General features: G+C 46.8%; 1 long non-coding RNA gene across 1 annotated transcript; it reads right to left on the bottom strand.

Moving 5' to 3' along the window:
- Positions 1-3,654: 3,654 nt before the first annotated feature.
- LOC121020076 (uncharacterized) lies at positions 3,655-16,203 on the bottom strand. Its single transcript, XR_005785912.1, has 4 exons — positions 15,479-16,203; positions 12,775-14,269; positions 9,224-9,226; positions 3,655-3,883 (listed from the first exon to the last, which is right to left on the bottom strand). It is a non-coding gene; the product is annotated as an uncharacterized LOC121020076 (long non-coding RNA).
- Between the last annotated feature and the right edge of the window lie 211 nt (positions 16,204-16,414).

Here is a 16,414-nt window from a genome sequence, read left to right as displayed (position 1 = left end):
ACTAATCCTGACCAGAATCCTCCCTTGTGCCTTAACTCAGACCTTCGGGGAGACAACTGCACTGCTGTGGGTTCAGAGCCTGAGCCTCCTGGGATCTAACCCTAACCCTAACCGTATCTCTCAACTGAAGCATAAGCCTATCTCGAATCCTAAACCTATACTTGACCCTCACTGTTGAATGGGCCCTCACTTCAGCCCTCGAGGGAGATCATGAGAGTGGAGTCCCGTTGGCCCTGGCAACGTCCCTGGACAGAACCCTAACCCTAGCTAAGGCTCCAACCAAACTCTGACAACACCACAAGCCTGGGGTCCAGAAGTGGTGCAAGATCACTGGGTGTAGAACCTGCAACATCACTATGTCATTTCCCAGGCCCGGCTGAATCTGCCAGAGAGGATTTCTGCGGCCTACCCGAACAGTGGCCCATAGAGTTGTGTGGCCTTGGAAAGCAAAGAGTAACCCTGACTGGCACCCTCCCTTGTGCCCTCCACTCAGCCCTCCAGGGAGACCACTGCACTGCTGTCGGTACAGAGCCTGGAGCCTCCGGAGACCTAACCCTAACCCTAACCATATCCCTCAACCGAACCCTAACCCTAACTCTCTAACCCTCTATCCCTCTAACTCTAACCCTGTAACTCTAACTTTAACACTAACCCTTACCTAAGCTTTAACCTAACCCTAACCCTAACCATAACCCTAACCCTAACCCTCAGACTCACCCCCACCCCCACCCTCACCCTCACCCTCTCAAAATTAACAAACATTTTAAAAAATAAAACACAGACACAAAGACCAACCAAGAAGAGAAAAATGGATAACATGGACTTTGTAAAATAAAACTTCTACCCTGATAAACCTTGTTCAAAAAACCAAGACAAGCCACAAACTTAGAGAAAATATTTGCAAACCATGTATCTGAATTCAGAATGTACCCTGATCCTAAGCCCTAGCTCTCTCAAGGTCTTTTACCTTTTACCACAAATTCCAGTTAATCAGTCTAGTGCTCTCCCTAATGAGTTCTCTGGACAACCGGGTTCTCCGTGCATCTTCCACCACCCCAGCCTAAACACATTAACCATTATCTCCAATGACTCAAGGCCCACCCTACTCCCATCCTCATTTCCTAAACCCTCATGCCCTAAGCCATTAGAACCTGATCTCTCTAATCTCTCAACTAATAAGCACTCATCCCCAAAACCTTCTAAACCTATACCCGATATTGTCACCCCCTTACCACCTGAACAATTACCTTCTCAAACCCTCACTCACTCACCTTAAACCATCACTTCCAAATTCTGAACCCGCTGGCTCCCCCACACACCACCCACTGAACCTCCTAAACCCTCCCTCCACAAACATCCACCAGCTTACCCCCCTCATCCACTCACCCACAAGAAACATTTCATCTCAAACCCCATAACACTCTTCTTCCCACCTCCTCACACAAAAACACCCAAATCATAAGGGCGTGTGACCGAAAAGCCATATGCCATTAACCCAAAACCGTACACCACTAAACAATAAAATACTGAAACCGTAATCTATAAACCACACACCATGATTCACACATCATGAACTAGAACTGTAATCATAACCAAAGCCAACATAAATATTCATACCAATACTATTCACAATTGGAAAATGGTACAAAATATCCAAACATGCCACAAAGGGTAAATGAATATACAACAACATGGGGTAGATCCATAAACTGAAATGTTCTTCCAACATATCAAAAAATGAAATAAATTTGTGCAGCTACTGAGGAAAACTGAATGGGAGTTCCTCAAAATCTTAAAAATAGAATTAATCAGTATACATCCAGGTATATACCCCAAATATTTTAAAGCAGGGACTCACTCTGTATTTCTTCCCCCAAATTTGTAGCACCATCATGCACAATAGTCAAAAGGCTAAGCTAACCATTGAAGGGTAAATGGGTGATGTATACACAATGGAATATTACCCAGCCATGCAAAGGACTAAAGTACTGATTCAGATCAAAATATGGATGAACCGTGAATTCACTATGCAAGGGTAATAATCCAATCACAGAAAAGAATCTTATAAGATTCTACTTGTTTGGGGTATCCAAAATAATCAAATTCACCTACAAAAAGTAAAATATGGTTGCCAGGCAGAGGGGAAAGGGGAATGGGTAGTTAATCTTTAAAATACATAGACTTTCACTTGGTTGAGATTCAAACATTCTCAAGGTGGAAGGTGGTGATTTGTGCACAATGGGAATATATTTAGTGGCATACAACTGTAGACTTAAAATGTTTTAGGGATGCCTGAGTAGCTCAGTCAGTTAAGTGTCCAACTTCGACTCAGGTCATGATCTCACAGTTTGTGGGTTCAAGCCCTGCATTGGGGTTTGTGCTGACAGGTCAAAGCCTGGAGCCTGCTTCAGATTCTGTCTCTCTCTCTCTCCACCCTTCCATTACTCATCCTCTCTCTCTCTCTCTCTTGCTCTCTCTCTCTCTTCTCTCAAAAATACATAAACATTTAAAAAAAACTTTTAAAAAATCTTTTAAATGGTTACTATTATGTTTTAAAAATTGAACCACAATTAAAATCATGACTAAAGTACTAAAACATGTCACAACATGAACAAAGATTGAAAACATACTAAATTACAGAAGCCACACAGAAAAGGCTGCCCAGATTGGAGCCCTCTATGATCTTTAAATCAATCATGGTTGTGAAGTGAGTGAAAGTCTCAAGGGCAGAAAAGTGGGTCACAACAGGAGTCATTGTCACAGAGTTCGAGCAGGTGATGACACTTGAAGTGGCCTCTGGATTCGATTATAATGAGGAAACCATAATGATTTCCCTGTTTGGGAGTTCTATGACAGTTCCTGGGGAAGGTGTCCTGTTTTGAATAAAAAACAAAGAAGTACATCATAAGAAGTGGCAACTGTGTAAAATGACAGCTGGTGAAGCTGAGTGTAGAGATAGAGTATTTCTACAGCTATTGCAGACTTTCTATATGTTGGAAAATCATGGAAACTACATTACTTCTCAAAACAACTATATTAGTAACATACCAGAAAGGTGTAGAACACATCAAACTTCATTATGGAGGCCAAACCCTACCTGGACACAGTTCACAAGATGCAGCATATTACTAAAGGACACTGTGGTAGAATTATATTAGGGCCACTATGCTATGGATGTTGTGGATGGCCAAGGATATGGTAGAAACATGCCATTTTGAGTTCCAATCTTCCACATCACTCCACCAAAAAACAAAACAAAACAAAACAAAGGTAAAACAAATAAACAAATTCAGTGAAACTATAGGATACAAAATCAAGATACAAAAATCATTACATTGGACAAACGCATAATGAACCATCAAAAGAAGTTAAGAAAACAATTAGAAAAAACTTTACCATAGACATGAAAAACCTATACCATGGAAATGATAAGACATTGATGAAGAAATGGAAAGATATTATGTGTTCCTGGATTATAAACGTGAATACTATAGAATTGTCATTTTACCCAAAGTGATGTACAGATGCAATGTAATCCCTCCTGATCAACATTCTAGTACCATTTTGCACAGAACTAGAAAAATCCTAAAAGGTGTATGAAACCGCAGAGGACCATGAATAGCCAAAGTATGTGTATAAAGAAGAACAAACTGGGAGGCATCACATTCCCTGATTTTAAACTATATTACAAAGCTACAGTAACCAACAGTATGCTATGGGCTAAGAGACAGAAAGACCAATGGAGCAGAATGGAGAGACCAGAAGCAAATCCACACATATGTGGGCAATTAATTCACAACAAAGGAGCCAATAATACACAATGGTGAAAAGACAGTCTCTTCAATGAATGGTGCTGGGAAAACTGGACAGCCCAAACATAACACTAGACCCCTATCTTACACACCACACAACAACTAACGAAAAACCTACAACAGCTGAGAGGAAGGAGGAGCATCAGTGCGGAGGGCATGGCTGCCCTGACGTCAATGACCCCTGGTGCCCTGATGGGATTCATTCCCAGTGAGGACACTGGTGGGACCTGCAGTGGTTCTGATTTCCTCCTGAGCTCCCCTGATTAATTATTAGTTAAGACAACGGTGGGCTCAGCTGTCACCTGGTGATGTTTCCAACTCTGAAACAATGGTTTTACAAAGGAACAAGAGAATGTGCTTCAGAACTTTCCTCAATGAGGGAAGAAAGAGGGAAATTGAAAGGGATGAACCCTAAGAAGCTTTTCCTGCAACGACCCCTGTGGGGAGAGGCAAGGACCAGACAGTGAGGAAGTGATGGACAACAGCACACCAAGTGCCTCCCTCACACATGGGAAAGGCCCGGTTCTGAGGGCACGAGGACCAAGCAACTGCTTCCATGCCAGGGCTCCTTCTCTCAGTCCTGACTGAGGATGCTGTCCTGGAGAGGGGTGTTACAAGTTTGCACATGCATTTCATGGTTTAGGGTCAGAATCCTCATAGGACACCCCTTGCTCAAGTATGTGATCCGGGTGACACTTTGGTCATCAGACACATCAGAGGTTACCTACAAGGGGGCCCTCCCATGAAGACTTCTGAGAGGTGGGCCAGAGAGGAATAAAATGGGCTGGGAGGGAGGGTGCCTGCCTTACCCATGAACACCATCTCTGGGCCCTTCCAAGTATCAGAGTCTTGGGGGATTCCAGCCATTGATTCCCCTATTCACTCTGACCCCCCACCCCCACCCCAGCAACTGTCTCCTCACCCTTCACGTTGGGATCAGAGAAGTTCCTTAACACATCAGGCATTCAAGGAATTCTTGTTGACCACCGATGGGCACAGCTTCTGCCCAGGCACTGGTCCTCCAGATACATTGTGCCAAGCAGGCATCAAGGGAGATACCAGAGCATGGTGGGTAAGCGGGAGCAGCATACTGGGCTGGACTAGCTCTAATATTCTATTTTTAACATCTCCTAAGTGCCTACCTAGGCACAGGTGCCAACCAGTCATTGGGATTGCAAAGACAAAAAAGCCCCACTCTGTGCAGGAAGGACATTGCAGGGGCCCACTGACCCCAGGCCCACCACTGACCACAGAGCCCTGAGCATTGCCATGACCTCTGAACACATCTACAGCCGGCGCATCCCCAGAGCATCCAGGCCTGGGGTCTTAACCATGCAGCATCTTTCCTCAAAAACACGGCCTAGAATGCCCCCACCGCCCACTACAGCCCTCAAGTTTCCAGAAAACCCACATATTCTGTTGGATATCTGCAGGGTGCAGGGGGATAAGCCAAGAAATTGACACCCCTTTAGAGTAGATGCTGAGAAGACTGTCTTCCCCAACCCTATGAGTCCTTCCCTCTGGACCCTTGGACCCCTGGAACTCAGGGCTGGTGAGCAGGGCTGAGCTGAGAGGCTGTCTTTGCATTGTTGTTGATCTTTCATTCCTCAGATGTGGCTTGGAACCTTGGAAATAAATGCTGAGATTAGCGTTTTCAAGTGTTTTCCTGAAACAGTAGTTGAGGCCAAAGATGTCTTGATGCTGCCATGGATGGGCCCAGAGTGGGGAGCAGTCAGAGCTGGGGACAACTTGCTGCCCTCCGTGTCCCTGGGCTGATGCCCTTCACTCACCTGGTAATAGAATCTCTCAGTATCTGCTGGTGGCAGGAGGAGGTGGGAAGGGGGCATCCAGGGGTTGTTCCAAAACTATGGACATCTCTCTAAGCCAGCCCATGTACCTGGTGGCTCTGCTCTGCATACTGGATCCCCTTAGAAATTACACCTGGGATCAGATTCTGTTAGTTCCCGGTTCCAGCCTCCATGCCAGCAGTCCATCTGCTTGTGCTGAGGCCAAGTACAATGTCATGGAAAGGAGGCCAACCCTGGGGCTGATCCCCACTTGGCAGCAGCAGGAGACCTGACACAAGCCATGGGAGGGGAGCTTACAGGAGGGTCTCAACTACAAGATGAATCTTTGAGTTGCTGCTCCATGAGTCAGGGCTCATTTTCTGGAAAACTCACTGGTGAGGGCAGCCTTCTCTGTCAACTCAAGATTTTCAGAAATATCTAATTGGATTTTATGTCAACTAATGTATTATGAAAGGACCTTATTTGATCTTATTATCTTTGATGCAGCTGAATTAACAAACATGGGCCCTATTTACAGAATTCACCAGGTTGCCAATGAATAAGCATCCTGAAATCAGAAAGTACTGCATCGGGAATCCAGGTCCCCAGTGTAATCCCTTTGCAAACTGTGATGTTTGCAAACTTGTGAAGACATAGGATGTACTTCGCAAGGACCACCGATACCCTTGATCCTCAGAAGGTGAGAAGGACACAAGCTTGAGTTATGGCTGACGAGCACACGGTAGAGATGCCTGGGCGATCCCAGGTCCCACTGGGGCTTTGGCACACATGTCTGCAAGGCCAGGCCATGGCTCATTGAACAGTAAAGCAATGAGGTTCCCAAGGAAGCAGCCCTGACACCCCCTTACCCATCTACTGGCTTTTTTATTTCTTGGATCTGCTGCTCACGGTTTCCCCATTCTTGCTCATGTCACTGCTGCCAGCATGCTTCTCCTGCAAGAGCAACCACCTCCTACCTTCCATGGTCTATGTTCCAGCCATCCTGCAGCTTCACTTGTTAGAATATAGCACAGAAGAGAGCAAGCAGTCAGAAGGTGGTGCCTGAGGGCTGCACCTGCGTGCAAAGTCATGCCATCACTGTGACTGTCTGGACATCATGTGGCTACTTAGGGCCTCCTGGATGTCTGGGTTATCCACACACATGTCACATGGTCACATGCACATATGTGACCAACTGGCTGTGCCAAACTCTTGTTACCCAAAATGTTTGATCTTACAGAGTCTACAGCCCTACACTCCAGGTGACATTTAATTTCCTTAGGTTGACAGCCCTGAGAAACAGTTGTTTCTGGCCAGCCCAGACCTTGTGTCCGACTCACAGAAGAACACGGGGTTTGTTTGCTGGGGCCAGTTGCCTCCATAATTGCACAGTCCCTCAAAGGCAGGCAGGAAGTCTCCTTCCACCTCTGGAGCACAGGGAGGAGCTGTAGCTGAAGGAGGTGGTGAAGACACCTCTTTGTCTCCACCAGGTGCATTGCCGGACAAGTTACCCCAGAGGTCATGGACCACAAAGGCTCATCGACCAAATCAGTATGCTGGAATCACAAAGTTCTTTAAATAAATTTGAATGGCACAGTGAGAAGCAGAGGGGATGAGACAGAGGAACATATTACCTAAATCCAGGGGTGCAAACATTAACATGCCCAATCTCACTCTGTCACATTAGCCTTTCCTGCTTGTGGGGACCAAAACTCAAGCCTGAGCAAGAGTCCCACACCTGGAAGGGCCCAGGGCAAATGGCACACACTGGCTCCATCAGACAGGCATAGGGACAAGTATGCCTTGTCGCAGCATACCTGCACAGCCCTCAGTGTTCAGATGATCACCTGGCCTACATTGTCCCTGAAATATATGCCAGTGCATATATATATTCTTGATCCCCAACAGAGAGGCTACAAGGAAGGTTGTGGCTTTGAAGACATGACTGCAGGGAACAGAGGATAGGTTCATCTGGGACTTCCAAAGGCAGTGTCTATGGAAGGTGGAGACCCTTCGTGAGACAGCTGGCAATGAGGCTGGAGATGCCATACCTCTATGGTCTGAATGTTCGTGTGCCCCTCAAACTCATATTAGAATCCCAACACCTAAGATGATGGTGTTAGGAGAAGGGCCTGTGGGAGGTGCTTAGATCAGGAGGATGGAGCCTCTATGGATGGGAGTGGGGCCTTTACAAAAGAGACCCCACAAAGCTCACTCACCCCTCCACCAAGTGAGGACACGGCAAAGAGGTGCTGTCTGGGAGCCAGGAAACATGCTCTCAGAGACAACTGATCTGTGGGCATCTTGATCTTGGACTCACTACTCACTGAGTGCAGACAGGGTGCACAAAGAAATATCTCCTGTCCCCATGAGGAGAAGATTCATGGGCTCATGTATTCCCTTGGGCAAGGTTCTACACTGCTTGGTCTCACAGTCAGGCCCCAGCCTAAGCCAGACCCTGCTCTCTACTGTCCTGGGGTGTGTCCCCTGAGCCAGGGTGCCCCCTACACCAACATCACACAGAACATGCAGATGATGAGGTGTGGCGGGGAGGGGGGCGGTTCCCCAGGGCCCAGGCCAAATGGCATGGTGGTTCTGCTCCCCTCCCCAACCTGGTCTTAGAAAAATTCTCAAACTTCCTGGATGTGGGCAGCATGCAGGGCTTAAGCATCACAGGCAGCACAGCATGCTTGGAAGGGCAGGTGCCACTGCCTGAGGACTCTGAGCTTAGCAAGGTGATCCTACAGTGCAGTCCTGAGAGATTCTCCAGGGACCTGGACACGCTTCAGAAACAGAGAAATAAAAGACAGTGTGTGCCTTGTGCAGAAGTGGAAGGGGGTCTTCTTGGTGATGTTTCTTCCCAGTGGGCACAATGCTGAGTGAATGTTCGGCCTCCCACTGTGAAGGCACAGGGAGGAGACTGAGGCTTTCAGAACTAGCTTTCCTCTCTCATGCAGCATGCCCTTGTCCCATGCACTGCAAAAGCCCTGCCCAGCGAGCCTGTGAGCCCTGCCCCCTGTACCACAGCAGAGGGGAGGGAGGCCTTCTCTGGTCAGGGCCCCACCGTCCTCTTCTGGACACAGTGCCATACTGCCCTGCCTCTGGTCCTATGCGTCCGCACAAGTCTCCTGGCAGTCTTCTCTGGGGGCCTGTCACTTCACTGTGCACATGGCGTCCAGCACAGGCACATGGCTAGGCGGGGCTCCAGAGAAACAGCATTCTGCTTCAGGGAGGACAGATAATTATCTAATGCTGGCAGAACAGTAAATTTTCTGGGTCTGAAGTTTACAAACAAAATCTCTCTCTCTTTGAGAAGACAGATTAACAAGGGAATACCTACTACATCACTATCTATGTAAATGATTTGTCCTGAACCCAATCTCTCTATTCTTTAAACAGGATGTGGGGGGGGGGGGGGGGGGGGGGGGGGGGTGGCATCATTGTTTCTGGGCTCCAGGCTATGCCGGCAATAGAGAAGTGACCATGAAGGAACATTCTCAGAGACCAAACTGACAGGTGGTGATGTTTAGGGAGGAGCTGGAGGTGACAGCAATCAGGGGCCTTCAAGGAGACCCCAGGACCCTCAGTCAGGGAAGAGCACCTTCCATGGGGTTCCCAGGAAACTGCCTACCAGTGGGGGAGGGGAAGACCATGCCCATGAAAGCACCTGGCCTCTGGCTTAGGAACCCTGGATTTCCCACCACTAATAAGTTAATGAAATGAACCAAAGGCGTTAAACAGCAAAACAAGCTGGCCCACAGTGACTAAACAAGGAGAGGGAGCCTGATGCAGTCAACTTCAAAAACAAGAAGTCCTCCAAAGATGGGAGGTTGCAGAGAGATGCCCCAAAGCTTGGCTCCTAGCTCCTGGGAGGCTCTAGGCCTGTACACACATGAATCGAGAGGGCATTCTCAGCTCTTACTTCCTTTATGAAGGATAAGCTTGGGAGAAACCAGTGCCAGGAAAGCTTCTCAATAGGGGTGAGTGAGGTCCCATGGGCTTCCCTGGATGGGAAAGCCACCTGTCCAGCCCCTTCAGGGAATAAGCTACACTGAGGCTCTGACCCCAAAGGGTCCCACCTAATAGATGTGAGGGAAGAATGAATTTGGGGCACATGACTGGCACAGAATTATTAAGCAAGGAACACAGAATATTGTCATGACATTTCTACAGCCAGGATGAAGTTGCACATGGGGATACTGAGCCAAAACCTAACCCTGGCCCACATCATCAGGAGGCCCCTGAGCCCAAATTCTAAGCCTGACATGCACCCTAACACTCAGCCCACTGGGCAGATCACTGCACTGCTGGTGGTTCAACCACTGCCACCTCCCTCAACCTAACCCTAACCCTAGTCGCAGCTTTGGCTTTAAGGCGGCCCACCTCTTAGGTCTGAGGAATAAACGATAGAGGGGACCATGTCCAGAGCAGAGGTATTAAGCTACCAACACAGAATTTCACTATAGTATTCTCATGGCCAATATGGAGCTGTAGATGGGGATCCTGAACGAAAACTGACCCTGGCGCAAACCAAAAGCTGTCCCCTGAGATTCAAGCCTAGGCCTGACCCACACCTAACACATGCCCTCAACTCAGCCCCCTGGATCATTGAACTGGCACCTGCCAAGACATAACCCTAACCCTAGCCATTGCCTGGGCTAAGGGGGGATTCCACCTCCTAGGTCTGAGATAAGAATGGATGTGGGGACCATGACCTGAACAGAATTATTCAGCGAAGAACACAGAAGTTTGACATGCCATTTTCATGGCTGGGATGGAGCTGCAGGTGGGGATATTGAGCCAAAACCTAACCTTGGCCCAAACAATAGGTTTCCCCCTGAGCCCAAAGCCAAAGACTGACCCACACCCTAACACGTGCCCTCAACTCAGTTGTCTGAGGAGATCACTGAATGAGTGGTGGTTGGGCCCCTACTTCCTCTTGGGACCTAACCCTAACATTAGTCATGGCCTGGCCCCAAGGAGGTTCCACCTCCTAGGTCTGAGAAAAGAACTGATTTGGGGCCCATGACTGGCACAGCATCATTCAGCAAGGAATCCAGGAGTTTGCTATGAAATTTCCAGAGTCAGAATGGAGCTGCAGAAGGGGATCCTATGCCAAAACCTTATCCTGAACACACAAATAATTGATCCCTGATCCCAAACCCTAAGCCTGTCCCATACCCTAACAAGGACCCTCAACTCAACCCCCCAAGGAGATCACTAAACTGGTGTCAGTTCTGCCCCTGCCACCTCTCAGAACCTAACCCTACCCATAACCAAGGCTCTTGCCCTAAGGGGGCCCACCTTTTAGGTCTGAGGAAAGAGCAGATTTGGGGCAAATGACTGGAACAAAATATTGCAGTGAAGAATGCAGAATTTCACAGTAACATTTTCAAGGCCAGGATGGAGCTTAGATGGGGATGTGGAGCCAAAACCTAACCCAGGCCTACTCAGTCATCTGGTTCCTGAACCCAGTCCTAATCCTGACCCAAACCCTAACAGGTGCCCTCAACTCAGCCCTCCAGGGAGATCACTGCAGTGCTGTTGGTTGAGCCCCTGGTGGTCAGACTCTGAGGTCCTGGGACCTAACCCTAACACTAATCATGGCTCTGGACTTAAAGGGGCCCACCTCCTAGGTCACAGAAAAGAATGAATTTGGGGCCTATTATCCAAGAGGAATCCAGGCATTCACCATGACAATTCCAGGGTCAGAATGGAGCTGCACTAGGGGATTCTGTGCCAAAACCTGAACCTGGAATACACATACCATCAGCCATTCCCAGATCACAAACCCTAAGCCTGTCCAACACCCTAACTCACGCCCTCAACTTAGCCCTCCATGGAGACCACTGAACTGGTGTCGGTTCTGCCCCTGCCACCTCCCAGGACCTCACCCTAACCCTAGCCATGGCTTGGCCCTAAAGGGGTTCCACCTCCTAGGTCTGAGGAAAGAACAGATTTAGGGACCATGACCAGCAGAGAATATTTCAGAGAGGAACCCAGAATTTTGCTATATCTCCAAGGCTGGGATGGAGGTGCAGGAGGGGATCCTGAGCCCAAACCTAACCCTGGTCCACCCCATCATCTGGCTCCTAAATGCAACCCCTAAGCCTGATGCACACCCTAACAACTGAACTCCACTCAACCGTCTGGGCAGATCACTGCACTGGCCGGCATTTTGGCCACTGCCACCCTGCTCAATTGATCCCTGATCCTAGCCATGGCTCTAGCTTGAAGAGGGCCCACTGCTTAGGTCTGAAGAATAAATGACCTAGGGGCTCATGTCCAGTACAGAATTATTCAGCAACAAACCCAGAATTGCACCGTGACATTTCCACACCCCGTATCCCCTAGAGCAGGTCCTCAGGAAACCCAGCTTCTGTCAGCATGGACAAGTCCCCACATTCTCCCCTTCCGAAACCCGCCCACCCACCCCGCAACGGGTCCTGAGGAGGAGGAACACCAGTCTGTGCAGGTGGAAAGGTGGCCGGCTGGCGGCGCATGCGCCACTCAGGTCAGGGAGCTGAGCTCTGGCGCCCCCTGCAGGCAGTGAAGGCAGTGCAGGATTCACTGGGCTACCTCTAGTCTAGGTGAATCCGTTAACTTTTGGAAACTCAAACTGAAACGGAGCCCAATATCCCCCAACTTCTCCAAGAATACTTAAAGAACAACTAATTGGAAACAAAACTCAATGAAACGAAACGAGGTGAAATGAAATGAAATGAAATGAAATGAAATGAAATGAAATGAAATGAAATGAAATGAAATGAAATGAAATGAAATGAAATGAAATGAAACGAAACGAAACAAGACAAGGTGAAATGAAATATAAACACAAACTTCGCAACTTACACCAGATTTCACTCAAAATTGCAGATCCATTTAAAGTGCAAAACTGTCAAGGCAGGTCGCTCAGTCATTTGAGTGTCCAGCTTTGGCTCAGGTCATGATCTGGCAGTTCGTGACTTCCAGACTCACATGTGGCTCGCTGCTGTAGCCTGTCAGCACAGACCCTGCTTCAGATCTTCTGTCCCTCTCTCTCTCTCTGCCCCTCCCCCGCTTGCGCTCTCTCAGAAATATTTTTTTAGAAATGCAAAGCTATCAAAATATCAAAAAGAAAACATAAAACAAAACCTACATGACCTTGGGGTTTTAAGACACCAAAACCAATCCACAAAAGAAAAAAACTGGTAATGTGAACTTTATAAAATGAAAACTTTTACTCCATGAAAGACCTTGTTCAGAGACCCAAAAGGCAAGCCTACAAACTGCAAGAAATATTTGCAAAACACACATCTGATAACAGATTTGTATTCAAAATACATTAAGAACTTTCAGAAAACTCTCAGAAGTCAACAATCAGAAAACACACAACCTAAATGAAAATGGGTAAGGATCTGAAGAGACACCTGGCCAAAGAAAATAGACGGATAGTAAATAAGCATACAAAAGTATGCTCTACATCCATGTATCATTAGGAAATTCCAAATTGCTACACACCTATTAAAACTGCTAAACTCCAAAAAAATTTTGACAATGCCAATTGTTAGTGCAGAATGAGAAGAACCCTCCTTCATTTGGGGAATGCATGTGCAGCCACTTTGGAAGTGAAAACTAGTAACAGGAAACCTCACTAAAATGAAGTCTAGGAAGGCTTGGCAGGAGAGACTCTCACACCTACCACTCTACATCAATTGCAGACCCAACAGGACCCTTTTACTATCCTAGCAGGAGGAAGAAAGGTTTCCTCCTCCCCAGACAACAGCTCAGCCAATGACAGACTGTCACAGGTCAGCCAATGAGAAGCCACTACACATCAAGCCCCCAGTTTACTCCAGTGAACTTTCTGTTTAGGACAGTACCTCCCAACTTCCTCGGTTTCCTCTATAGAAGACTAATGCTCCTCTGCTTTGTTCCGTGTGCTTGCTTATGGTTTTGCCTAAGCTTGCTTGTCTTGGATTGAAATTCTCAACTATTCCCAAATAAACCCATTTTTGCTGGTAAAATAATTGGCGATTTCATTTTTAAGTTTAACAGAAAATAGTTTGGCATTTTTCCCCAAAGTTAAACAAGTCTTGCCTTAAGAATCAACCATCATCACACTTCAGGTACTCACACAACTGCTTTGAAAAACTATTTCCAAACAAAAACTCACATGCAGCTATGCACAGCAGCTCTATTCGTAATGGCAAAAGTCTTCAAGAAATCAGGATGTCCTTCAAAACATGAATCCATAAGCAAACAGGTGCATCCATGTGAAGGAAGCAGAATATGCCACCATGCCCAAGATAAGTCTCTTGGGCACAAGTATTATTTGGGGCTAATTGATTTTAACAGACAGAAGACAGAGGAGAATCTCTGAAAACCGAATAAAAGTTGTCCTTTAGTGAGAAAAATTTACATTTACAAAGGAACCCTCCATTTGTAACAAAGTCTCTGGACTTAAACCTGATTAACAACCTTACCCCTCATATACTCTTGCTTGGTCTGATAGCCTCCCTTAATTGGCCTTCCGACTACTGAAACATTCCAAGTGATTACTTCAGCCATTTGGGGAAGTTAATCAGTTTTCCTGAGTATGTCCCACGTATACAGGATGTATACACACAATTACACTTCTGTTTTTCTCCTGTTAATCTTTTATCACAAGAAGTAGTCTTAGCCACGAACCTAGAAAAGTAAAGAAAAATTGTTTTTAGTCACCTATACATCCAATGCACTACTACTCAGCAGTAGAAACGAATGATCCATCACCCCTTACAAAGAGATGGATGAATCTTACACACATTTTGCGAAGTAAAAGAGTCCAGCTTGAAGAGGCTACGTACTGTATGGCCCCGTTTATAGGACGTTCTGGAAACGTCAAAACTACAGAGATGATAAACAGATCATGCAGTTAGAGTTCAAGGTATTCCGTATATTTTAGTGATAGGTATGTGCCACTATGCATTTGGCAAAACTCATAGATGTTTCCAGCCCAAAGACTACATCATGATTATTCCAACTGAATTATTTAGGATGTGGGATTGTCACAAGATATAATACAGAATGTGATACATAATCTAACTGTACTAGAAATGTATGAAGAAACTCACTGTAGGTGCCGGGGCAGAAAGTGCTAACCTAAGCAGCTTTGGAAATGAATGAAATGTGTACTGAAAGCACATAAACAGTGGACTCTATAAAATTCTTCCCCATGATACATAAAAACTATCAACATAGGGACCCCTGGGTGGCTCAGTCGGTTAAGCCTCCGACTTCAGCTCAGGTCACGATCTCACAGCTTGTGGGTTCAAGCCCTGCGTCGGGCTCTGTGCTGACAGCTCAGAGCCTGGAGCCTGCTTTAGATCCTGTGGCTCCCTCTCTCTCTGCCTCTCCCCGGCTCACACTCTATCCCTGTCTCTTTCAAAAATAAATAAACGTTAAAAAATTTTTTTTAACTGGGGCACCTGGGTGGCTCAGTTCCTTGAGTGTCCGACTTCGGCTCAGGTCATTACCTAGCAGTTTGTGAGTTCGAGTCTCCCATCAGCCTCTGTGCTGACAGCTCAGAGCCTGGAGCCTGCTTCATATTCTGTGTTTCCCACTCTCTCTGTCCCTCCCCTGCTCACACTCTGTCAATCTCTCAAAAATAAACAGACATTAAACATTTTTTTCTTAAAGTTCATTGGAGATGCCAACAGAAACCATCTCCTAGCCTTGTCCTCACTGCCCCAAATTGTCCCAAAGCTGCAGGAGCATCCTGCAGCCCATCATCCCCATCGAGATGTGGGTCTGACTCTCTGAGGCCAGGATACGTTATGATCTCCTTCAGGTCAGAGAGCCAGGTTAGGGTGCCCCCTGCTGTCCGCTGGGCTGTGGCACAGGGAACACCCGACTCACAGTTTAGCCCCTCGTGGCACATCCAGTTAATCTCTGAAATTCAGTGCCACGATTTGGAAATTCCAACTGAGATAGAGCCCATCATCCTGGTACCTTGACTGGGAAAAGAGGTAGGGTTCTTTTGTTTTTTTTTTTTTAAGTAAAGGTCAATTATAAGAAAAAAAATTCCATCTATCTCTTACATCAGTGCTATGATCTGAATGTTTGTTTTCCCCCAAATTCATCTGTTGGAATCCTAATGCCTGATGTGATGATGTTAGAACAGGATGCCCTTGGGAGGTGATTAGGTGATGAGGGTGGGGTCCTCATGAATGGGATTACTCCCCCTATAAGAGACCCTAACCCATCCCCTACATGTCAAAAGAGGAGAAGTGTGCCACTACAAACAGGACCCTCACCTGACCATGCTGGTACCCTCATCTCAGACTTCCAGCCTCAACCACTGTAAGGCATTGATTTCTACGGGTTATAAGCCACCAAAAATACCAAAATACGGTTCCGTTTTAGCAGTCCAGATGGACTACAACGGTCAGCAGCCAGTCTGATCCTGAATACTAACCCCTAACCTTGTCCCTGAACGCTGGGCCCTTACTTCTGATCTCTGGCCCTCACCCTGACCCTAGATCCTGACACTAGGCCCCAACTCTAGCGCATGGCCCTGGCACCCCAACCCCAAACCTTAACTCTAAACCCGAAATTCTCACCATCACCCTAACCCTCACCCCTTGCTGCCATGGAAGATATGTGACCATTAACCCAATTATCTTTTAACATTTTCACAAAATAGGAAAACTGTGCCAAGAAACTAACCACAAACATGCTTCAGACACATACTCTCTCATGGAGTCGTAGCTGTCACTTTTCTGTTTTCGCCATCCAAACTAGGTGTGCTTTTTTTTATTATTTTATTTTTGAGAGAGAGAGAGAGAGAGAGAG

This window comes from Herpailurus yagouaroundi, unplaced genomic scaffold (genome assembly GCF_014898765.1).
Source record: "Herpailurus yagouaroundi ecotype Mexico unplaced genomic scaffold, PumYag 246, whole genome shotgun sequence".
Lineage (NCBI taxonomy): Eukaryota > Metazoa > Chordata > Mammalia > Carnivora > Felidae > Herpailurus > Herpailurus yagouaroundi.
The sequence above is the reverse complement of the archived record's forward strand: the minus strand, read 5'-3'. Positions and strand labels throughout refer to the sequence as shown.